This window comes from Mycteria americana, chromosome 2, assembly GCF_035582795.1.
Source record: "Mycteria americana isolate JAX WOST 10 ecotype Jacksonville Zoo and Gardens chromosome 2, USCA_MyAme_1.0, whole genome shotgun sequence".
Taxonomy (NCBI): Eukaryota; Metazoa; Chordata; class Aves; order Ciconiiformes; family Ciconiidae; genus Mycteria; species Mycteria americana.
Window position 1 is genome coordinate 141539050 of NC_134366.1, and position 24601 is coordinate 141563650.

Below are 24601 nucleotides of genomic sequence, written 5' to 3' on the forward strand. Positions count from 1 at the left end.
ACTGCAATTAAAGTAACTTGAAATAGCAACATGAATAAACTTTACATAAATTAGCCATTTTCACAATTAAAACATAAGCCCAAAAGATGCCCCTATATATTTAAACCACTCTGAATTTCATTAAAGACAGATAATAAATGAAAAGTTATTCTCAAGGGTTAATCTCTAGTTTAATCTTTAACTTACCAACAATCCTAACACATTCCTTTGTATCATATAATAATTATGGTTTCTTATTTTTTAGTAGGGCCCGATACCTTTGGTGGCATCTGGTGAGCATGTGTCAGTGATATGACGGGCATTTCATACACCTGCGCTTCAGCTGTGAGCTGGCACCTACCACTGGCAAAGCAGCAGGTAAGAGACATCTTTGTCACTTCACTGATCATCTAAAAAGCAAAATGTTGCATTCCTAATTTTGATGTTCTGATAACCTATTTTGATTCTGTATTTGATTAGTTAATTGTCTTTCCTACCCTAAATCCTGAGAGCTTCAAACAAGAATGAATTTTTTTTTAATGTCTCTAACCTTACAAACTTGGACCTATATTGAAGGCCAGAACACATTTCAAGGCTGGTTGCAAGAGCATAAAGCTACACTCAGGGTCAAGCCTAGGGCATAGTTTAGGATACGCAAGAGAAGAAATCTCAGGTGCACGCAGTCCCCTTGCATAGCTCTGCAGTGACAACCAGCCACTCGCCTTTCTGGCAAAATCACACATCCTAGGACAGCCCTGAGATCGCCTGTTGCTAAGATGGACGGGTTAAGCAATCCTGGCTGTCGGCAGACCCAACAGCTCAGTCTTGAGCAGAGCTAAAGGATGGCAACACGGAGCGGGGGTCAGGAGACACACCACCCTGAACACACTCCACACCTATTGTCAGAGTAGACATCTGTCAGTACTGCCAGTATAGTCTGTGGAGAGACTGTTTGCTTGTTATATTTTACTTTTTATATAGGTTTTCTACAAGTTCCACTAATTTCCCTTCATGTAGCACGAAATATGTACAGCCATATGGCAACAGTTCTGTCACCAAAATTCTCTACAGGAGATTCACAACAATCCAAGTCTTTTTTTGCCTTGTTTTTTCAAGAAATGCTAATGAAATCAGCCTGCTTATTTAATGGGAAAAGCCATGGCATTTGCATATTACTTTTCATACCATGGTATGGCCCAATCTGAATTGGTCTAAAGGTAAGGGGTCTTCCAGTGATATCCTTTAACAAACAGCCTCGAGATTTTAGCCAGACAAAGATATCCCTGAAAGTTTAGTAACTGAAATACGAAACATGGCCCATGCTAATGCTAAGTATGTTTTTGTGAGGATGACAGAATTCTGCTGATCATGGGATCACTTAAAGGAGGTTTTTTTTATTCACAGCAACCCTCCCTTCTATCAATCTCCAGAGACCTGCATATTCCAGAGATGATACCAAAAATCAGTCCATTAAACACTTAAAAACAAAAAAACAAAAGACAAAAAACCCACATCCCGCAAAATCTTAAAGTTGCCACTACCACCTTAAAGAACAAGCTCTTACTGGATCTGTAGCACAAACTGTCTTTTATCTCAAAAGCAGGAGGTCCAACAGCCAATTTTTAAGTACGCTATGAAACACTTTTCTGTTGCACTGTGAAACATCTAAAGATTGCACAACACTGGACAGAAGTGGGCATTATCATATTCTATTTACAGATAGGGCAACTAAGACAGATTAAACGCCCTACACACTTTTGCAATAGCAGCAAAGAACAGCCCCTGGAACGATTCCTGCAATCTACCCTAAATACTGTGTCGGACAACTCTTTTTTTCCCTGCCTGAAGATTTTCTTCATTATGAAACTTTTTTTTTTCAGTTCCAATTATTTTTTAAGAAAATTAAGCAATTTCTTTAGATTTTTGGTTTTATGTTATCCTTATTGTTTCTGAGATCCTCTTGCAGTTTGGAAAATAAATACCTTTCCAGGCTGCATTTATTTATTTCTGTTGAATAACCTTGACTTCCTAGTGCTTCCTCTGTGAATGGAAAAAAAAGTCATTATTTGTGCTCCCCCTTTACATCTACATTCACACATCTTGGTACACAGCACTCTCACCAATGACAATACATTTCTGGAAATTGTACTAATTGTCACTAAATTCAAGGATCTGATTCAGGAAAACATGTCTGAAACAGAAAAAAAAAAAAACAAAACAGTGCAACATTAAAACACATAGCTAAACTTTTGCCCAAATTCATAACCAAAGGAATATAAGAAAAACTGAGCTGGAATTGTGATGAAAAAATAAAGTAGTAGTCATCATGTGAATCAATAATTTTCTTTACAAAATAAACTCTGAAAACCTAACTAATTAAAAGACATTCTTCTTCAGATTATCGCAATCTTAAGGAGGGTCAGAGAGTTGTCTTGAAATCTCTGACAGTCACTTTAAGCATTTCATTGTGAGTAATGACAGAAACATCCTATCTTCCATGTTCCTCTGGTAGGACAAAAATCAGATGATACGATAAAAAAGAAACTAAACAATATGAAAACAATAACACTTTTCTGCCCCAAACTATGTTCCATTTTTTTATAGGGCTTTTGGAAATGTTAATGGTTTAAAGCAGTGAGTAACAGTGACCTCTGAACAGCAGGTTCCGGGATTTAGACATGTAAATAATTTTTTCTCTTCGAACTTGAAAATGAAGGCTACGGTTTGCTCTGCCACCACTCATGGGGCTTTGTCTGATGACACAGATGTAGAAGCTTTGAGTAAAATGGAAATGTCAGTTGCCAGAAGCATAACCGTGAGCAAATCCTGGTAAGCGAGGTCTCTCGTCCCGTCGCAGGTCACCAGCTCCTTTCTGTACCTTGCCCAGTGGCGGGGGCTGCTTCAGTGCTGCTGTTACTGTGCCGAATCTTGAGCTGGCAATATGACTTGCAAGGTTGCATCATGTGATTACAGGCAAAAGAAGCTTTAAAGTACACAGCCTGTTAAATTCCAGTAAAAAAGTTACTGCATATTTTAGAAGGAGCTTCTTACCGCACAGTTCACAATTAGTATGCCCATTTCAGCAATAAAAAGGTACCTAGGAAAAGAAAACGTGTGTATAAGTACAAAAAATATCAGAACAGAGCACTTAGACTGAATAATTAATACCATTTTATGTTATGCAACTATATATTTTAATAATCAAAGATGACTAAGGCTACAAATTCATGTTTATTGACAAGGATGCATTTCTTAAGTCACTATTTAAAATGGATTTTTATGGCCGGTCTTAATAACCAAGAGGCAAAAATGTGTGGCACTGCTTGGACATGGTGAAGACATGAGTTAAATGACCAAGACTACTCTCTAACTCCCTAGGCAAAAATGCGATAGAACTGTTGTTGAGGCAGAACAAAGAAAGAACTGTCCTATTCTCTCTGTATATGTACCATCTTTAAATGTGAGTAAAAGCATCAGTTAGTCTAAAAAAACAAAGTTAACAATTTGCCAGGCTCACAACACACTACGAGTTTGCATTATGAGTTTACATAACTAATGATCATCATAGGTCCGCTCCCTAATGCTGATTTCAGCAGAAGTACTACCAGGAAACATGTTTTATACCAAAACATAACTTTTTCTCTCCTCATCTTTACCACTGAGGACAATTCCTTCTGCTTCACGTGGTTCTACTTCCTCTCAATTTTCTTCATGTTCTTACATAATTAATCACACTACTGAAAAATATTTTAATCCAAATAATCCAGCTTCCCTTCAAGAACTGTTTTCAATAGTGTGCTTAATAGTTTAAGCAGAAATATAGCCCAAACCGATTTGCTATCTTGACGCATGTAAGTTATATGCAACAACGAGCTTCATATACCTTCCTACTCTACCGCAGTCGCACCATGAAGTTTACTTAACATTTGAGAAAAAAAAAAAAAAGTTGTATCATGATTCTGCAGTAAGAACAGTATCTTCTTGTATTTCTGCATTGGCATGAGGGAGTGCTTCATATTCTTATAGTTTAACTATGCTTTCTGACCATAACTGTGCTAGCTGCAAAGTAAGCAGTTTCAGTCTGTTCTAGCTAAATGTCACACCCCAGATGGAGGTTGCTGCTCCTTCAGAGCTGCCGGTGAAGCTGCTCGTATAGTCACTCTCTAACCCAGCTCAATCAGGGTGAACCCAACTAACTTAAATAGTAACTCAGCAAAGAGGCTAGGGATTGCACTCGTGAGCAGCCCAATGTAAATTCTGGTACCAAGAAAAGTGGCCAGAAGCTTAGGGCAAGATGAAAATTGTAATTTTTAGCTACCACAGATACAGTTGGAAGAAAACGTATTAGCAAGGATCAAATTAAACACATTTATATTTTGCTTTCATAGGGCTGTTTCACAAATAGATGATTTTATATTTGAAAAGTGACTAACACCACTAAGGTAATGCCCAACTAGTAATAAGAACTTTACAGGGTGACTTAATCCAGTGTAAAGTGACTTGAGATCAGAATATGCCTCAGGATGATTTCCACGGTGATTATTTGAAAAGAACACCAAAAAAATCCACTAAAAAGTCCATTCTTTAAACATTCCCAAAAGAATTTCTGAATGTGAAAGATGGAAAATTTTAAGCAATAATAACTAAACTTCTATGAAACAAAAAAGAAACTCCTATTTTATGGGTTTTGTACCTGCGCTGGGTAGACTCCAATTCATAATTGAAAGATTTATTTATTCAGAATTGAGTAGGAGAACTCTTAAGAGCAGTGTGAAAATACCTTGCAGGCCTCATCTTTCTCCTTTTTTTTTCCATCACTCATTATAAAAATACTGCACGGTGATCTGTTTATTCCCAAATGGACTGACCAGGAAGAAATAAGTTTACAGTGAATCCACTTTTTCTTTTTCTTTCTTTTTTCCCTAAGTTATCCTGCGTATTGCTCCCTATTTGGACCAGACACACTTTTATTTAGTACTCTCTATACCTTATTCACATCTGTCAACAAAAAATGCACATCGCAGTCACACACCAAGGCACAAGTCACAAAACTCACAGAAAAAGTAAAAGAAATGATATTTATATGTCATTTCAATAGTCAGGGGAGAAGAAGTGTCCCAGTCCCTCTTTCTAAAAATAATGCTTCATACAGGTGTCATCTCTGTATTTCACTGGAGTTATCAAAAGAAAAAAAGTTGTCATTTATGGAAGTTGCTTCCTGCTATTGGAATAAAATGATCTGCTTTAAATCACAGTTCAGTTCGTCCATACCTTTCTTCCATGAAAATCACTCTTACGTGTAGGGAAATGGGAAAAAACAGCTACATTAGCCCACCATCAACCTATCTGATCTACAGAAATAACACACATAAACTCTCTTCTGGTCATCTATTCCTATCAAAAATGGATTGAAAGTATTTATTACATCTTATGAAAACAGAATGAAAAAGAACAAAACCAGCTACTCCTGCCACCCATAGCAATGATGAGCTGATAAATAACCTCACCATATTGTCTTGTCAGGCACAACTAATAGAGATGAAGAAGTCTCTAATTAGGGCATTAATTCCACACTGCACTGCAGTTGCAGTGCGACCTCCCTTTCACTGACAGGTGCGATACGTGGGTGCAAATTTCTTGGCACCCGCAATCTACTCTTTTGCATTTACATTGCTAAGCAACATCATTACTTTGATTGACTTATGTACAGTGCTACACTTTCACCTCTTAGGTACAGAAAGAAAAGATTGATTCCGATTTCTGTGCCACAGTTTTACACAGATGTAGATCCAATTCATTAAGTGCACTTACTCCTAATTTACAGTCACGGAAGAAAAATAATTTTCTTGATTACCCTCCTATTTAGAAAGCTCTAACTCTTTTGAATAGAATAAAGTTACACTGGTCTAAAACTCGCATGACAGTTCGGGGCATAGTTACATGTATTTTTTCACAAGAAGATGGCAGCTGTCCTCAAAGTGTAATGCGAGTTAACTAGGAAAAGGTGATTGACTGATGCTGAGGTTAATTGCTTGTTGGCATGCTAGAAAGCCTATGCTAACAAGTGCTGCTTATAACTAACAAGTGCCAATTATTTCCTTATATTCTAGTACACATTATATTATGCTAGGCACTATCCAAACATCCAGAAAGATCCAGGCGTCCCTGCCCTGGTCTGATGAGTTAATGATTTAAGAAAACTGTGCTAGCTACTGATGAAAACGGCTTGGTGCATGTTGCTTATCACAGATGTATAATATATATAATATTCATATAATATTATAACACAGAAAGCCTTTGGTAAAGTTATCAATGCACTGAACATATATTCATAACGAAAGTATAAATAGCTGTCTGATCATAAACTTCGTTTTCTCTGTTGCCGACCAAAAGCTTACACTAACAGATAATGCTTATTATGTTATTATTAGAAGCCAGTGAAATGTTTGAAAGTGCTGATATTTTAATCCTGTTTCTACATCTATGTGTGGAAAAAAAACATTTTCTATATATAATTGGTGACCGAGTGTACCTATGAGCCTGACAAAACTTCCCACCTAATAGGTAGATTAGTATGTAAAATATTGCCTAATATTTGTATAATGCATTCACCTGGCTTGAAAATATGCTGACAGAACTAGAATGCATAACATCATCCATTGTTAAATTGATATTAAATTCATAATTTTGTTCCTGAAGCACCAGTAAATACCAATTTTAATTGCATTAATAAAATGTGAATTATGAAAGTGGAATTGTACTGACTAATACAGATTTTCACTATGATAATAATGATTTAAAATAAGATTAAAAAGTAACAGCTCCTAAAGAAAGAGGAAGTTAATGTACCGAAAATAATAGTGCAAAGCCAGGCTGCTCCCCCACCCTAGACAAGTCATCTACCTTGTACCAGTTGGAATAAAACAAGCAAAGTTGACCTGAGTAGGGAAAATACTAGTCTTTTGGGGGTTTTTTGCAAGAAATCTTACAGTGCTTGGTAAAACTGCATGCCTTATCTGTTACTCCTTGTCTAATTTCAACATAAATGTATGTAATGGCATCACGACATAGTATTAAAGTTGAAAGCCTTTGGAAATGCATTAATTGTGAAAGCTGGGAATTATAACAGCCTCTTTCCCTTTTCTAACTGTGAAGACATAGAATGTGTCAAGTATGTTGGTAGTCTGTTGAAAAAGGTAAAAAGTGCCTAAGCTACAGTTTGCTCTCTCCTAGTCCTGCAGTGCAGAGAGCGTTTCAGCATACTGCTATCCCAAGAATTCAAAATAATGCAACAAATACGGCTTGTTCAGTAGGCACAGGCGTTCAGAACAGGGTTGGGTGGTGACCATAAAAAGGAAAAGATTTAAGAAAATCTAAAAATGTTAAAATTGTATTTGCAAATACAGCATCAGTATTCCTAGACTGTTTTAGAATAGATATGTACATTTCTGTACCCATCAAACACTTAATAAAAGATAGCTCCTCTAGGCAATTTGCAAACTATAGTTTCATCTAGATATATGTCAGTGTAAATCAGGAACCTTCAGTTCTCAGTTTTTCTAAACAAGTATGCCATAATCTTTCCTAGCCCTGTTTCCGTCAGACCCTCATAAATCTACCACATTGCTCTGTCTCCTCAGAATGCAGTCAAATTCACAAATATTTTAAAGGTATAGTGAAATACACATATAGCAAGTCTATCATCCTAGTAGGAGTTAGTAATTTCCTTCACCTGCAGTATATATTTCATTTTAACACATCTTTAATAGACACCAACTAATCATGTTTAAAGGCTACTTCTTTATTATTGCCCTTTATCCATAAACTGCTCTTTTCTCTGACCTTAATATATAAGGTGAAGATAGGCAATTGTTCCGTATAAATGCTTACATACATGATTTTGATTTTAGGATATGTAAGGTAGAACTAGTTTGGCTGGACATAGCTGATATTTTTCTTAATTTTCAAGTGCCATTGTTGAATATTTTTTTTTTGTTCTAAACCATCTAATACTCTCAGAAATACTGATGACCCTAAAATTCAATGCCTTTATTTTTTTCTATATCCTGTATTTTATAAAAGAATAAATACATAATGACATTTATAATTTCAGATCTTTTAAGAATAAAGTACTATGTGAAATTTATAATATAAAAATTCCCTTTTCCTGGAATTACAGTTTTGTATTTATTGAATGCGTTCACAGGCTCCCTTAGGATGTGAAATGTATGGAAATATATGTGCATTACTAAAGAAAGAACTAAATTTATTCTTTCCCCACATCATGCTCTTCTTTGCAGTAGAGGTTTTTAATTCAACACAGAGCTAGAATGAGATGGAGCCAATTTCCTGGTCTATATGTGTGACAAATGCTAAAAGTGGCACAAGATTAACAAATTAGTTGATGTATATATCTTTAAAGATTTTTTTACTATGTCCCAAATCAAAATACATGCTTTATGTGAAATGAAGATTTCTTTAGAGCTGAGTATTAAACAGGAATCTTATATATTCCTGTAATTTTAAGACGGAATGATGGCACGTATGACAACTAAAGAACAGCAACCTGAAAAAAATGTATAAGGTGGCTTTTATGGCACATCACTCTAATAATAACAACTTTTAGTGCTATAAATTGTATATTTAGTGATTAAATCTGATATTTTAATAAGAAATTTGCTGTGGAAAAGTTAATTATTTCAGTACACAAGTATTTCTCTTATGCATGAATATTGACAATGTATTAACTACCAAAATATGAAATTCTTTCTTGTTAAGCCATGTGTCAGATAGAAGCTTTTTTTAAAGTGTGTATGGAGAGATCTACAGTATAGACATGTGTGTCATTATAGAAAGGTTTCTTTATGATGGTTTGAAATAAAAAGTATGGAACTTGACCTTTTTAGCTGACATAGTAATCACCTACTTGATGTAATCCAGATATCTAACACCAAACAATAAAAACATCTGTGACAACAAAACCATGTAAAGCTTGTGGAATTATTTAATTTTTAAAAAAACGATAGCAATATTTAATAATCACATAAGCCTGGATTGGTTCTTCTTACACAAAAACTTTTGCGCTTTGCAAATGCTACTTTTAAAGGGCTATTAACTTAGATGTGAAAGCTTTTTAAGCTCTCATGCATATGTTTTGGAGTTACCTCATTCATTCTGCTTTTAGGACCTTGTCATAGTCCACCTGTTTTGCTTTTGCTTAAATTACATCAAAATAATAGCTTTCTTTAGAGAAAAAAAAAAAATCCTACATTTCTACTGACTGTATCCAAACATGATAATATGCTTAAAATTCAAGAGGAGCCACATTCAGGTTGCATGTCTCAGTCACCCAATCTCCCTTTCACATATCTGTTCATGTTGACAGACTATGTCATAATACATCAACAGAAAGATCAGCATAGAAGAACAAAAATTCATCGCCTGACAGCAAGAGGAAAACTGATTTCTACTATTAAATTAGCAAAAATATACCAATACTTCACTACCAATAAGGACACCATGGCTAAAAGCATTCACCATATTATAATTTTGAATGAGCATTGGGAATTTTTTGTTTCAATAATCTTTAAACACAAAAAAGGGGGAGAAGAGGGTGGACTCAAGGATGTCTACATCTTTACAAGTAAAGAATTGATTTCTGCCAAACTATGGCGTTCCATTTTGGTTTTCTTAATTTTTTAAATATTAGTTCTAAATATTCATTTAATTAGAGAGCACTGAGTACTGTTTTTGCAGTGTTCATTTCTGACAGGCTTTTTCTTACGAGGTCAAGGAGACATGTGGAAAATGCTCTGTATCAATAGAGTGCATCAGCTTCTTTATATCTGAGAATTTCTACTCATGTAAAAAGTATTCTGACTTGCTCATTGCTAGATATAATTTTAATATCCTATATTGAGCAATGGTGTTTCACTAAGAATTTAACAATACCTGGAATAAATAATGTCTTTTGCAGCCTGGGGCAACATCTGCCACTTATGCATTAATTCTGCCCCTGTTTGAACACTCTACAACATATGCACTTCTCTTTTGTCTGTTATCCTAGAGTTGTGTTATTCCCAAATATTGACATCATCTACTTTTATCAGCACTAACTGCTCTGAAGCTTCCTAGTCTCATGCTCAGCTCTATTTCTTTCTATTGATTATCTTCCTCACTCCAGCAGGTAGCTAGCCAGCGAGGCTGTCCTGAGAAATAGCTTCCAATGACTTTATACGCACAATTTACACGGAATTGTTTAAAGAAGATATTAGCCTCAATACAAATCAGTGAACCTCATTTAGTCAATACACTGCACAATTCAGCTGTTGGCACCCTGTCACATGTTAGTCTTTAAAGTCAACTACCATACCCAATCTGCACATTAGCCATAGTATTTAGTTTCATATTAAAATGAGGCTAGTTTTTCACTTTTCTTTTTGAAATCTATTCAATATACTTTTTACATCACCTCATTGAACCATATGATAGTAATATAATTTTAAGTATAAAAACCTGAGATTAAATGCTTGATTTTTGACAGTGTCCTTAAATATAATAAATTCAAAGGGAAATACTGTTAAGTTAAAATGGAGTGTTTTTCATTAAGTCCAATCAAATGGTAGACAACAAAGGATCTTTTATTTGAGAATATGAAGTGAAAATGAAAACCAGAAAACCTTTACTAAGAAAAGGTCTAGCTAAATTATGTTGGAAGGAGGTCTCCAGATTGAACCTGGGTGTTTCTTTTGCTAAAAATGAATTAAACTAAGATGCACTATGGGAGAATAACTTACAAAGAAGGAAAACCTAGTGCTTTATAAAGATGAAAACAGGGCCTAAATACAGTTAAGTTAGAATAAAAACTACAAAGAAAGATCAAATATTAAAAAAAAAAAAACCTTACTGTAGCACCTAAACTATTCTTTTATCATCAGGACAAGGAAATTTGGGGAATTTTTTTTACCCCTTTTGCATTCCACAGCAGGGCTCTAAAACCCTAGTTGGACATTTATATGAAAATAATCTTTTCCTTTTAGCCTACCAGACTATGATCTAAACTGTGATTTAGACTACATCTAAAAGATAGAAGAAAAACAAAGTATATGTGCTTATCCCTGAGTCTGTTACTTGAGAAGTAAGATATCTCTTCTGTTGTTTTCAATCTGTATTAGACTCACATGTTTTAGTGTATTTAGCATATCCATGATGTTTATACTACAATTTCCATGGGCATCCTTTGACAGAAGGTTAAAAATAGGTGTTGTTCCTAATTTTTGGAAGAAAAATACTTGGTTTTGCTGTAGTTGGCAAAGAAATGTTTACACCTTTCCTCTAATGTGTTGCTCTTATAAAGCAAAAATGCATAGACAACCTGCAAGGATTCATGGCTATTATCTTTTGCAGGAGGCAAAAAAAAATAGGCATAGGAGTATTAAAAAAAAAAAAAAAAAAACAAACCAAAAACCAAACAGAAATCCCTGTTTTATAATACATAATCAATATTTTAGAAAATGCAAAAGGAAAAATGCAGAGTCCTTTTTAAGTCCTGAGGAGCAGCCGTCTGGACTTACCAATACACATGTAAACGCTTTTGAGAGAAGGTGAAAATTATGTAACTAGTTATCCACTGGGAATAATGATATTGGGCAATAGGCTTTATCCTAAATGTTGGTAATTTGAATATAAAAATAGAAGCATTTTGTATGACCTCTGCTCCCTGCTCTTTTCCCTTTAAAGCTCAGTGAGTGGTAGCTGAGGTTCTGAACCCCAGGTAGGGGAGAGATGCTGAAAGATGACCAGCCTAGCCTTCCTAATACATCTTCGTATGCACACACACTCACTCGCTCTCACTCACATACACACATTTATCGCAACCTGACACTCATAGAAAAGCCTTTTCCCTTGTCTAAGCTTCTACAAGGGACATTTCAGAAACCAAAGGAAAAAAAAAAGGCAGTGAGGACAAATAGCTGCATATTTAGGCAGCAAAAAGGCAGGTGTGGTATGGGAATTCCTAGTGTTCGTGTCTGCTGCTCTGTGTTCGGTGCTGAAGGATTTGAGGGCTATTTTCCATGGGTCTAAATATGCTTAGGATAAGTGCACTTGGAAAGAGAAATCTTCCAGATACTGTTCGGTCTATTTACCTGGGTAGATCTGCTTATTTAAAATAAAAGTTACGCTGTCCTTCAGCTGCTGTCTTCCATGCATGTACCTACCCATTAACTATTATTCTCTTCCAATTACATTAGTAATTACTAAAGTAGATGTAAATTCTTTTACTTATTTATTATATGAATTACATCTTGGGAAATCTTACTAAATGTTTATATGCATTCAGTACTTAAATATGTTATAATAGTTCTACTGTAACATTTCCTGTGAAAAGACAGCATGAACCGATAGTATGTTAGTACTTACATCAGTCATGTCTTATAAGGAATGATAGATAGAATTGTAGTTGGAAATGTAGTTAATTTGAAGTTTATTTCTAAAAATCCTAGTCTTTTAAAGTTACCTCTGTGTTACATACTAATATGGAATAAATATTCTGGGTAAGCAAGTGTAGTGATGTAAATAAGCACACAATGAGCCGTACAGCATTTTTGGGAAGATACAGCATGTACACTAAAACAACATACGCACTCTAAAAGTTTACAAAGCTACGTTGATGTAGCTGTTTTCTTAAGGAATTAAAAATATTTTTAATGATTATTACCCGTGTCTGCTTTCATTGTGACAGGAAAAAAACGCACAAAATTTCTTACCATTGCTCATCCTAGCTATGCTCATTATTAGAGATACATGGATTTAGTATGTGCTTAAGTTAAGCTATAATGATCACCTTTTCCATACTGTCTTAAAATGGTAACTGGGCATGAAAAAAACCCTAGGAAGTAGATTAGTACTATTTAATATTTAGGAGAAAGGACAAGTTTTCTACTTGAAAGTATTTGTAGCCCAAACAAATGTATTATTTTGTTTCTTTAATGCTGATATTTATACTTTCAGATCTCAGGATTTCTTTGAAATAGGTCCTTACTACACAAAAAGGTGCACATGAATAATTTACGGTCAAGTTTTCTTAGCTATTTATATTGAGAATATACTATGAAAAATACCTAATGGGGAAAAAAAAGACTAATTAAATAACATTGTCTTCCCCCAAAAGCATCATTATTAAAATATGATTTTGTTATTTATCAGTAGACATTCTTCGTTTCTCTGCTTGATTAGCTTTTGATTAATGCTCATAAATTTAAATTCAGACATACTTAGCCTCTTTGATTTTTAGACTGATGTCAGTCAGCATTAGTGTATCAATTTTTCATCAGAAAATAGAGATGCATGTTAAAACCACTTTAACAAACATGGAGTCTCTACATGGGCCATATTATCAAATGCTAATTGTATCCTTAAGATAAGCATTAACTGGGAAAAAAAATCAAACTGTTTACAGAGCATGTGAATCTCAACTGGACATAAAACTGCCTACTTTGCTTCCCATTTTCCTTCTTCACTCTCACAGTTGTTTATGCAGTACATGGAAATATTATAAAACTATTAAAGATACTTTAATTAAAGGTATTCGCCCGGCATGACTAGCTTGGGATAAATATGTCAGCATAACTATCCAGGAACCAGTGGTTGCGTGCCAATTCATGCTGTGTAGTTTTAAGAACATGTATGTAGCGTGCTTTTTGTGTGTGTGTGTGTGTCTATGAAAGAGTTTGTCTGCATGTTTGTATATACCTCATTTCGTTACCACTGAGAGTGTGTGTGTGTGTGTGTGTGCGTAGCCTAGTGAGAAAAGTGAGAGTAAGGTCTGAGGGTGGAAATGAACAGCATTGCTTTTTGGAAGAGCCCTACTTGACCAAAGTCCTGCCCTCCAGTTTGAGAGAGGAGGGTGGGAAGGGGCACTACGAGAGGCATTGCAAGACAGGTCTGATACTGCAGCCCACTGAAGTCACTTGTAGTTAGCAAGCATGTTTTAAAGGGAAGTTTTAGATATACAGTGCTTAAAATCCTTTGAGCCATATTAAAGGAATCACAGCCCCACAAATCAGGCTTACTAATAAGACTACCTTTTGGGGTTTAAAGTTAAGTGGCAAACCAGATGCACTATTTCACTGAAATTCTAAAGATAATTCTAAAATGATGCTCAGCTGATGTAATATGTTATTTTGTGTTCACAAGATGAAGTGGAATTTAAATTTTAAAAAGGGGAAAAGATTTTGAAGAGTTTTGAGGGAGGCCTATTTAGCTTCCAGCTAATTTAAAAATTAGTCTTGGCTGTCTTCTCACTCCATCAGTCCTTGAATCAAAATTCCAAATCAGAATCTATTATTTTCTTACCCATGTTAAGCAGCACTAAGTAGAGTGAAAGGCTTTTATTTACATTAAGGAACCAATCCTACAGTTTTCACACAGGAAAAACACCCTTTGGAGTCAATAGCAATTTACACAATTTATCTTAGTATGTACAAAGCTTAAAGACTGTAAGTCACAAAGTAAATTCAATATTTACCATACTTCTACCAAAAAAACTTTCATTTTTCAACAGTACTGAATACCTTTTCTTACATTAGATTTCACTGCGTTTCAGAAACACACCAGAACAGAGCACAACTTGCAGTGTCAGTGTTCCCTCTCTCCCTCTTTCTCCCTCTACCTATACCATTTTGATTTTAAATTTGCTGGAGCCTATTTAGTTTATAAATAACCTTAAACTGTTGAACTGTTCACTAGTTTATTTGAACAGGAGACAATGTTATTGAAACAAATCTAGTTAACAAGGTAATTAGCTTTTGCAATGTTCCTCAGAAGGCTGGAAACCAACAGTTCACCACTGCGCTATACAAATAGCAGTATGTAATGTTAAGCCTATGGTTAAGAGTGTTTCTATCGAAGCTGACCGGTTGCATTACCAGCAAAGGTATTGTTTTTAAAAAGTATCCAAGGGCCACCTAAAACTAATTAATTCACTAGAAGTGGAAGAATGAAAATATTTTCCAATAGTAACCCACTGTAAAAATGTAGGCTATTGCTGGTGTTGAAAAGATGGGGCTGGAACCAAGAAAATCCTTTTTCTTGCTTCCACAAAAGGCTTTGGGCCTAATTATTTTTAAGTATAATCCAGCCAACATCTTCTCATGCTTAGCTGCACTGAGTGACACTATTTGTGATGCCCAGTCTGCTGAAACTGAGCAGGTTGCTGTCAGTTTAAAAATGACTATAATAAAAGTGACCATGAAGATGGATCTTGTGATTTTGCGTTTCTAATCAGTCATCTGTGAAGAACACTTTTGCTTTGATTCAGCAGACTGGTGACAGCCATGATTGATAGTGCATGAGGATGAAAAAAGGTTATTAACTGTCTTCCTATTAAACTCAATGTATTACCCCTCTAGGTGCATCTCATACTTTAACTTAAAGTACTTACTCAGGTAAGGTCAAGAATGAACTCTATAAACACAGTATCCATCCTGTTGTAGATGAACCAGGAACTCTAATGTTAAATTTTGAAAGTTCAGCATTAAAGCATATCTGAATCCTGCTACCTTAATTACTGTGCCAAAACCAAAAACTGAGCAGACCTTTGTATGCATCTAAATATATAGCTACACACAAACAATTTTGTGCAAAAAAGGGACAGATCAATTGCTTCTGTGTGTTTGTGCATACACACACACACACGTATATTTTACTTATTACAATAGTCCCAAAATAGAAGTTTGAATAATGTTATGTTAACAAAAGAAATGTGGAACGGGGATATGAAGTGTCTGTGGGGCTAAAGTATGAATCTTACGCAGAAAACAGCATTTTACCTGCCGGTAGTTAACTTCATTATTAACTGGATCAGGTGCAATTTAATAATTTATGAAGGCATGGTATTAAAAGGAAATCCGAATGTTTTAGCATAAATGTAAAAATATCTATTTGTTGCCTTACAACATGTTTTAGTTTTAGTGTTTATTTCCTTCTTTCTACTGACAATTATCTTATCAATCAATACTCACAACTATAACTATCTCCTGAAAAAGAAAGGAAAATGGCACATATATTCAGTTTTAAAATAATTATTTGGTGGAAATACTGATTCCTAGGGTATCTCTAATTTCTAAGGATGTCTCTGTGAAGAGATAATCTTAAAGGAGTTTAAGGACAAAAGGGTAGAATACGTTTCCTGTGTTCATTATTATTACTGACACCAGAAATGAACTGAAAGGGGAAAGTTGTCCACGTTGTGCACGCAGGTTAGCATCTTTTTAGATTCACAAGTTTATTTGGGGAGTAAATATTAAAAAATCATGTGATCACCGTTTTAGAATTAGGTATTTTACAATCACTTCTTCATAATCAATAGCATTTTAGATTTTTAAATTGATTTTATCTTTACAAATAAATCTCAGATGCTCTTTGAATTTGTTTATGCATATGCTACATTACAATCATTTTCTGTTAAAAATAAGTAGACCAAAAGATCAAAAATCTTATGACTCTAAGTACAGTGTGCACACTGTCATCTGAAGGAATGTGCATACACACTTGTTTAAAATAAGCTCTTTCCACATCATATAGATCTCCCCCAAAATATATACATTCCATATTTGTCTTTCAGAGTACTAAAACATACTTTTAAATTTAGTTTTATAATAGTCCTTCATTTCCTCTTTTAAATGATATAAAAAATATCCCTGCACTCATTAAAATCATTTCAGAGGGAAGCAAGAACATTATTCCAAGCTAGATCATTTTGGAGAAAGAAGGAAAAAGTCTATCTCTATCTTGACTATTCTATAATGCACTGTCACGCATAAAGTCTGCAACATAAGTATGTATTTTAATTTTTTCAAGGTGTTGAATATCAGTAGTCCCTTTTATTTTTAAACAATTTTTTTAAAAGCATTAATAGTGGGTTAAAAAGAATTCAGAGTAAATATAATCTACCTAATATGATGATGCTATCTCACAAGAAATGTTAAACAATCCTCTGTAAGAGCTTTATTTCTGGAAAGTGTGTTCCTTTCAGGTGTGGACTTGGGAATAGGCACCAATTTTCCCTTCAGTAACATTTCTGCTTTATAATAAATTGCAATCCTGTTGTAGCCCCGTGTGGATTTACAACTGGCAGGCTTTCTCTCTGACAATTTGGGGTCACTGTGGATATAGGTGAGCAATAATTTCAGGGGTGATGGAGATATTGACAGAATTTAACAGTCTAAGTTCCTGGGCAAATATTTGTAAAATGTACACTTGTACATTGGGTTTTAGTTAATAAGACTTTTGGATGATACTGTTTGCCTTGTTTGTGGATTGTATTTTGTCTGAAACTATCTAAAATATTCATTTCCATTTGTGCCTGTGTCGGTACTGCAAAAGGTTTAAAGTAAAAGCTATCGTTCCTCCCTGAGATTTAAGCACATTTAAGCAAAACAGAAAGTTATAGCTATTAGAGGCTTAGTTCAAAAAACATATAGCGCGCTTTTAGCAAACCCGAATTATATGAGCTAGGTTACAATGTTTGCTTTGGGTAGCCTTATAGGTGCCTGGAACAGGTAAAGCCATTTTATCAGACTTCACACCAAACGGAGGCCCTGACGGTAGCGAGAGTTTCTGACGATGGGCCAGATCTACATTTACTCACTCAAGAAGGGACTGGCAGGATCGGGCCCACTCTGTTCACTTCATGTGTGTAACCTACAGAGAAAAAGTTAAGTCTAAGCATAACTCCAGCCATATGTAAAACAGTGAATATGTTTCAGTCAACACGGGTGAAATTAATAAACTAGGTTTCGTCCTCCGGCTTCTTAAAAAGAATTGTCACAAGAACAAAACAGAAGGACCCAAATCATGAAACAAAGGACAGGGTAGGGCCATTTAACCTGGAACAATCATTTCCTCGGGTTAAGGTTTATTGAAACCCCAAAGCAGGCCTGAAACGTCAACTCTAGTGGTACCCTTTGAAACGCTTTTTTATTCCAGCACTCACTACACACACGAAAAGCAAATCCTGCAATAAACTGCAGGCTAAGTGCATGTGGCCCTACCAGGACCATACAAAGGCAACACACATAGCATGTGTCACAGCCAGTAGCACATGAGTGACTTCGCCAGGGGGGATCCCTCACCTAGATCCCACTCCAGACAATCAGGGCACAATAAGGAAAAAGGCCAAAAAAAAGAAAGAAAGGGGAAAAAAAGGGGGGGCGGGGGGCAGAGTAAGAAGAACCAGACCCCAAGCCCCACCTTCTGCCCCCCAGACGAACGAGGGCAGGTAGACCAGCTGGGAAAGCTGGCCTCCTCCCCGCGGAGGGGCTGCTGGCGAGGACAGGCGGCGCGGGTGGAAGCTTGCGCCCTTCAGCGCGGGGCTGCGCGGGGCGCGCTTCTCCCGGCGCGGAGCCCTCGCACCTGCCGCGCCCGCGGAGGGGACGGGCCCCCCCCCCGCCCCGGCCGCCCCCGCCGGAGGCGTCGCTGCTCCTCCGCGCCTTGCGGCGGGGCCCCGCGGGAGCGCATCGCCCGCGGCCGGTCCCGGCGCGGCTCGCCGGGGTTGCCATAGCGCTGGCTCCGCGGCTCGGGGGCGCTGCCCGGCGGCTGCGGGCGGGGGGGCGGCAGCGGGAAGCGGCCGCTGCGCATCCCCGCGGCCGCAGCGGCGGCGGCGGCGGCGCGGGGGTTCCGCGGGGCTCCGCGCACCGGGCCGCGCCGCGCCCCGCAGACCCCGCGCGGTGGGAAGAGTGGGGCGAGTAATGAATTCCAGCAGAGAGCGGGAGAGGAAGCATTTTTCAGAGATCTGCCATATTTAACGTTGACCACACTAAAGATGTTATTAGCGAAGGGGGGGTGGGGAGGGCAACGGGGGATGCGATAAGGGAAAATAGATAATGACACATAATCCAAACCAGAAGTTTGAAACCAAGTTACTTCGCAGAAAAGAGCCACAAGCTCAACTTTTTTTTCTTCTTTTTTTTTTTTCCCCCCTCTTTCTTTTTTATAGGCTGGGGCTGAAAGACAGGGAGATAAACTTGTTAAGGAAAGAAATATTCCTCTAGCAGCCGGGTAAATAAAATAGCTGGAGAGAAACAACGAAAGACATGGGGGTAGGGAAAGGCAAAGGACATACTACTATTTAGAAACCCCAAAGGAAATTGTAAAGTAGGAAATGAAAAGGAGGAGGAGAAACATTTCTGTTGTAAATTAGAGGGAATGAAGATTAGCGGGAGAAGAGGGGGAAATAGCTGCAGAAGGTCTCAAATAAAGCCCCACTGAAGATTAGCCAATGTTCAAAATATCCCAACTGAGGCAAGAGAGGGGTGCGCTCATCTCTTCGTCATGGGTGTGTGAAGGGGAAATGAATGGGGATAATTACTAATATAGCACATGTCCGGAGGAACCAATCCAAAATAAGAGATAAATTTGGCTGGTGAAGACAGATACGAAAAAGGCTGGAAGAAAACTTAGGAATACAGAGACCTGAGAGGAGAGGAAGAGAATTAGAGGAGGAGGAAGGCTCCAGGAGTACAGGAAAACTTAGAGGACCAGCTGGATAGGGAGGAAACAGCTACGGCAGAGATGGGAAGACAGAATGAAAGTGAGAGAGAAAGAGAATGGGAGAGATTAGGGAGAGCAAATAAACCTGGGAGAGGGAGAGGGAATGGTTGGAGCGGATGGGAAGAAGGAAGCCAGGAGCGGGAAACTAGAAGGAGAGAGGGAAGGAGGGACAGAGGGAGGGATGTGGGGAGAGAAGGAAGGAGACAGAGGGAGGAGACAAGGACTGAAGTCTCCCAGCCTGGGGAAGGTGCAGCACTGAGTGAGAGAGAGCTCACTCTGAGGGTTAGGTTAGATTTCCAGAGCTCTTAGAGCGCATCGACCAGCCCGCTGGAGTCACTATTCAACCCGAGTCCCAAACACACGCCTCACTAACTACTTTACAGCCACTTTCATTGATTTTCTTTATCAAATAAACATAATACCCGTTACAGCAACACTTCCTCTTCGCGCAGCCAGAATGCCGCAAGCTCTGATTGCTGCATTTCTCCGGCTTGCAGTTCCCCACCCTCCACCCCTAAATAATTTGTGTTCTTTCACTTAAATGGGCAAATACATTATTGCTTGCAGAATTTTTCTGTAATCTGGAAGGTACACTGCAAGCTAGGCAAACCGTTTAAATCATAAGGTAAAGGCTCCCCATCCCCATCGCCCTGGCGTGAAGACACATTTTTTTCCCCCACAATTTCAGAGGTAGCTTATATATTTACATACTTATTTCCTGCTAATAAGTGGTAACTTAATTTAAAGGGCGATGTCAAAGTGAACGCTCCCGCCTGAAAAATGCAGGAAAAAATTAACGCAACTTTCGCACTTGCACCTAAACTGTCACTTGATCTAAGCATTTCAGCCTCAAAATTCAATTTTATTTCAAAAATCCCCTAAAAGTAGCCCCCTTCAAAAGCTGTTTTTGAACCAGGCTCTTCCATATATGTCAAAGGGCTGTTGAATTATTCATTATTATAATTACTATCATCATTGTCATTATCCCTTTCCATGTGGAAATAATTTTATTATCGTAATTTGATATCTGAAGAATTTCCTGTTAGTCGTTTGATAATCACTTTTTTTCTACTGAAAAGAAAAGTTTTGTTTATAAATGAGAGAAAAATATTTTAAATGCTTTTATGTTTGCTATAGATTTCCGTTTATCTAATCGATCGGAATGCCAATAAATCGATTAAAGGTTTAGTGTTTTACAAACAACCATTTTGTGCTTTTTGATTTTACGTTCAGAATGATTTTAATAAAGCTAATGCCTTCTCTGAGCGTTTGTTCACCCCAAACCTAATATTCCATCATTTCTATTATTTACAATTGCAATTTAAAGTGTTTCTAATGAGAAAAATAAACACAAATAAAAGAAGGAAATAATCTGATTAAATTACTTTGTGCCTGTGGTCAGCATATTTAGGCAAAGCCCTTAAAAATCTTGGTGAATTATATGCGATCATACAGTGATTGCGGAATATTAAATTAAACTTAGATAAATCCGCATTGAAGGAGGCAGCACCCAATCCTGAATTTATTTCCCATTTTCTATAACAGCATCACTGCGCTCCTCTCTTTGCAATGACAATGTGCCAAATCTAGGCATTTTGAAAACATTTTCCATATGCTTTAACTGGAGACTGATAGACAAAGAAGAAAAGGAGATGGTCTTTTTTCTCTTGAGGTACATTTCCTTTAACTTTTCCTCCAACCTTTTCTGATCTTCATAATTTTTAAACAAAAGTTTGAAAATCATTAGGACCTTTTTGGTTTTTTTCTTTTACGGTTTTTTTTTTCCTTATCGCGTAATCAATTCCTGAACTGTGGAGTTTCAGTTACGCTTTAATGCAGGACTATAGAACTATCATTTCTATACCTTGGCGGACAACATTTTGGGGAGAAAGCATTGATTCATTTAGTTTTCGCTTGCTGCTTTTTGTAATTAAAGATGGTTTTAATTATACTTTTTTGTAAGTCAGATCAGATGTGCTGCTTGCTTGCTGGAAGGTTTTTTTCTTTTAACGGTGCTTTTAATTTATGTGTAGTTTTTACGGATAACACAGAGGTGGTGGTTTTTATTTAGCTGTAAAATCCACACGTTTTCTTTGAAAACTTGGCTCCTTGGGCGAAAATAACTTTTCCTGGTTGCTTTATAATCGCTGTTTGTCGCAGAGGTAGTTTAGCATATTGTCTACACAACAAAGATTCCTGTTTTATTGGCAGTGTGGATTGTTGGATTTAGGTATAAATATTTCATAACTTTCCTCTTTCTGCAGTAAGATCGGTAGTTTTATTGGCTTTTTCTCCCTTTTTGTCTGTCTTTCTACCAGAACCGGTTTATTTCTCAGGTCCCTTTTTGTCCTTTTCCCGGATAGAATGTACAATTTTTCCCTTGGATATATCACTGCTGGAAATATGCTCTTGGGCTTTCTGGAGGGGATGGGGGGGGAGCGGTGGTAAGCGGTCGTTTTCCTTGATTTGCATAAGAGCTAGTGAAGTGCCTGTGAAGTTGGTGAATTGCTATTGTTTGGGGCTAGTCCTGACTGTTTTTGTTTATAAACACTGGGGTGGTTGCCGGGAGGGGAGGGAGGTCAGAGCACTGTCAAAGCGCTGACCTCTGAAAGCCCAGAGGGCGCCTGGCTCCTTCACCCTCTCCTTTCTCCCTCTCCCTCTCCCTTTTTCTTTCCCTTCCCATCCAAGGCCAGGAGCTCAGGTTCAGGGCATTTAATCCCCGCGATCTGCCCAAGAAAGGAGCTGAAAAAGGGCTGTTAAGGCTCCGGAGGAAACGCCGGCAGCAGACTTAGACCTGGAAGGCTTTTATTTATAGTAACGTCCGGGTGCGCGGTTTTGTGCGGCTCCAGCCAAAATAACACCACCACCACCACCAAAAGCCAATCGGGAACGGCACTATTTAGCTCAAAATCTCAGCGAGATGTCTATACTATTCGGCTGTGATTTTTCTCTTAGGTCACTGCTCGTTAGACGCGCTTTCAGTAGGTGAATGCCAAATCTGGGGCAGTGAGGGCAGAACAGAAATGCAATATGTTATTGTTGTTTTATTTCTTTTTCGAACAAAACTTTCCAGGAATCAGATCGGGGATTTTTGTTTGCTTTCCCTCCCCCCTCTCCCCCCCCCCCCCCCAGCCCTTTTTAGTGTGTACTGGAATGTGTTTGATGGGGGGCGGGGGGGGCGTTGTAAATTAACAATAGATTTGTATAGGTGATACCTGCAAAGAAAGAAATAATTAATAATAGCCAAACGCTTTGGATTCAGACTCAATTTCATCTCGGGGAAAAAAAAAAAAAAAAAAAAGAAAAAAGTACAAGAGATTGCTATCAGGTTTAAGTATGTTTTGAAAAGAAGTTGCTGAGTTAAACAAAAATGTTAGTTAACACACTGCCTTTGTCAAATAGCCCCCGGGAGGAGAAGAGACAACAAAAAGGAGAGGAGGTGGGGGCTGGGGATCTGAAAGTGTCTGTAGCTCAGATAAAGGGTCTGTAACACTGAAATCTTGTAATACCTCGTTTCAAACTGAGCTCATCTATAGACTTAGGGAACGCAGTAAAAAGACACGGATCCCCTTTCCCTTGGGTTGGGGTCTGGGGAGAGGACAAGGTGGGGGAAGGGGACGTTTATTAGGGAATTATGTCGGCTTATTAAAAAGGGGAGCGGCTGTGGCCGTAATTATGCAGATCCTTGTGCCCCTGTGTGTCCGCAGCGCAGATTTAGGGAGCGAAATGAGCTTGGCGGAGAGACGTGGTGTAACAGAGCCCGGTTTGGGCTAGGATTTCTTTGTCTATTAAAGAATGGTCAGTCTCGGGCTCTGGCCCCCACCAGATCCGTCTCGCCCAGGCCAATAAGTTTTCCTTGGGGCTGAGGCTGGAGGTGGTGGAGGACAGAAAAGGCTGAGGGCTTTTTTAATTTTTTTCCCTTCCCTTTCTTTGAAATGTAACGTCACTATCAAGAGCTTTTTGTGGTTTCCACAGGGGGCTCGAAAAAATCCCGAAATGTGTAACGGTGCCTGCAGGAGAAGTTCGGAGGAGGTGGGCGGGGGGTCCACCGAGACCAGAGGAGAGGAGCTGAGAGGTTAGGCGAGAGTCTTCGGGGGCGATCAGCTGAGCGAGAGAGGGAGGAGAGAGGGGAGCGGGAGCGGGAGCCGGGCCGGGCCGGGCCGGGCCGCGCCGCCGGGGAGCCCGCCCGCCGCCCGCAGCCGCCCCGCAGCCGCAGCCGCCCCGCAGCCGCAGCCGCCCCGCAGCCGCAGCCGCGCCGGCCCGAGCCCTCCTCGCCTGCCTCCCCCAGCCCGCGCCGCGCTCCGCTCTTATCACATCCCACAAACCTGCTGCTGCTGCCTCCCGGAATTAACCTCCTCCGATTTTTCCTAGCTACGTGGCGATCCCCGGGTTCCTTCTAAACTGTTAACATCCCGTAGTGCCTTTTTTTTTCCCTGCACCCCCCCCTCCCCGATAGCTACTATTTTTAGGGAGAGAGAAAGAGAGAGAGAGAGAGAGAAAGAGAGAGGAGGTTGAAAACGTTGGGAAGGACAGTAAACAGTGGCAGAAGAAACCCTGAAAAATGTGGACTCTCCTCTCGCAATTCCTGCCTCTATCCCCCCCCTTTGTTCCTTTAGCTGTAACTCAAGAACACCATAAACCTATATCCCCCTCCAAGAAGAGAGAAAGGGAAAAAATCTACAGCCAAAAAAGAATGACTTGACTGTTCTGACGTTTGGTGTTTTGACATTAATGACATTAATGATATTGATGTTTCACCAGGAAAAAAGCACTAGGAATAAAGGAGGTGGTGGGGGAGGTGCGGGGGGACGACTTTAAAACTAAATTATCTTCGTTTCCTTATTCTTCTGTGACATTAAGTATACGTGTTTCTTCACTTGAATTTGAAATAGATGTATTGTTCTCAGGTGTTTCTTCATCACATTATATTTAATTGTCTTCAGTCTTAGGAAATGTGTTACCATCCTTCAGGCATGCACTTGAATGGACAATGCATCCTTCTACCTCAGAGTCCCGTTTCGTCTACAGTTTAAGCCTAAAAGCCCTCTTTCCATCATACCCCCTCAATCTG

The 24601-nt window shown here is 38.3% G+C and overlaps 1 long non-coding RNA gene across 1 annotated transcript; it reads right to left on the reverse strand.

Moving 5' to 3' along the window:
* On the reverse strand, window positions 1–23936 carry LOC142406219 (uncharacterized). The gene is made up of 3 exons (XR_012774498.1): window positions 23856–23936; window positions 17630–17682; window positions 1–3076 (listed from the first exon to the last, which is right to left on the reverse strand). It is a non-coding gene; the product is annotated as an uncharacterized LOC142406219 (long non-coding RNA).
* Window positions 23937–24601: the final 665 nt, after the last annotated feature.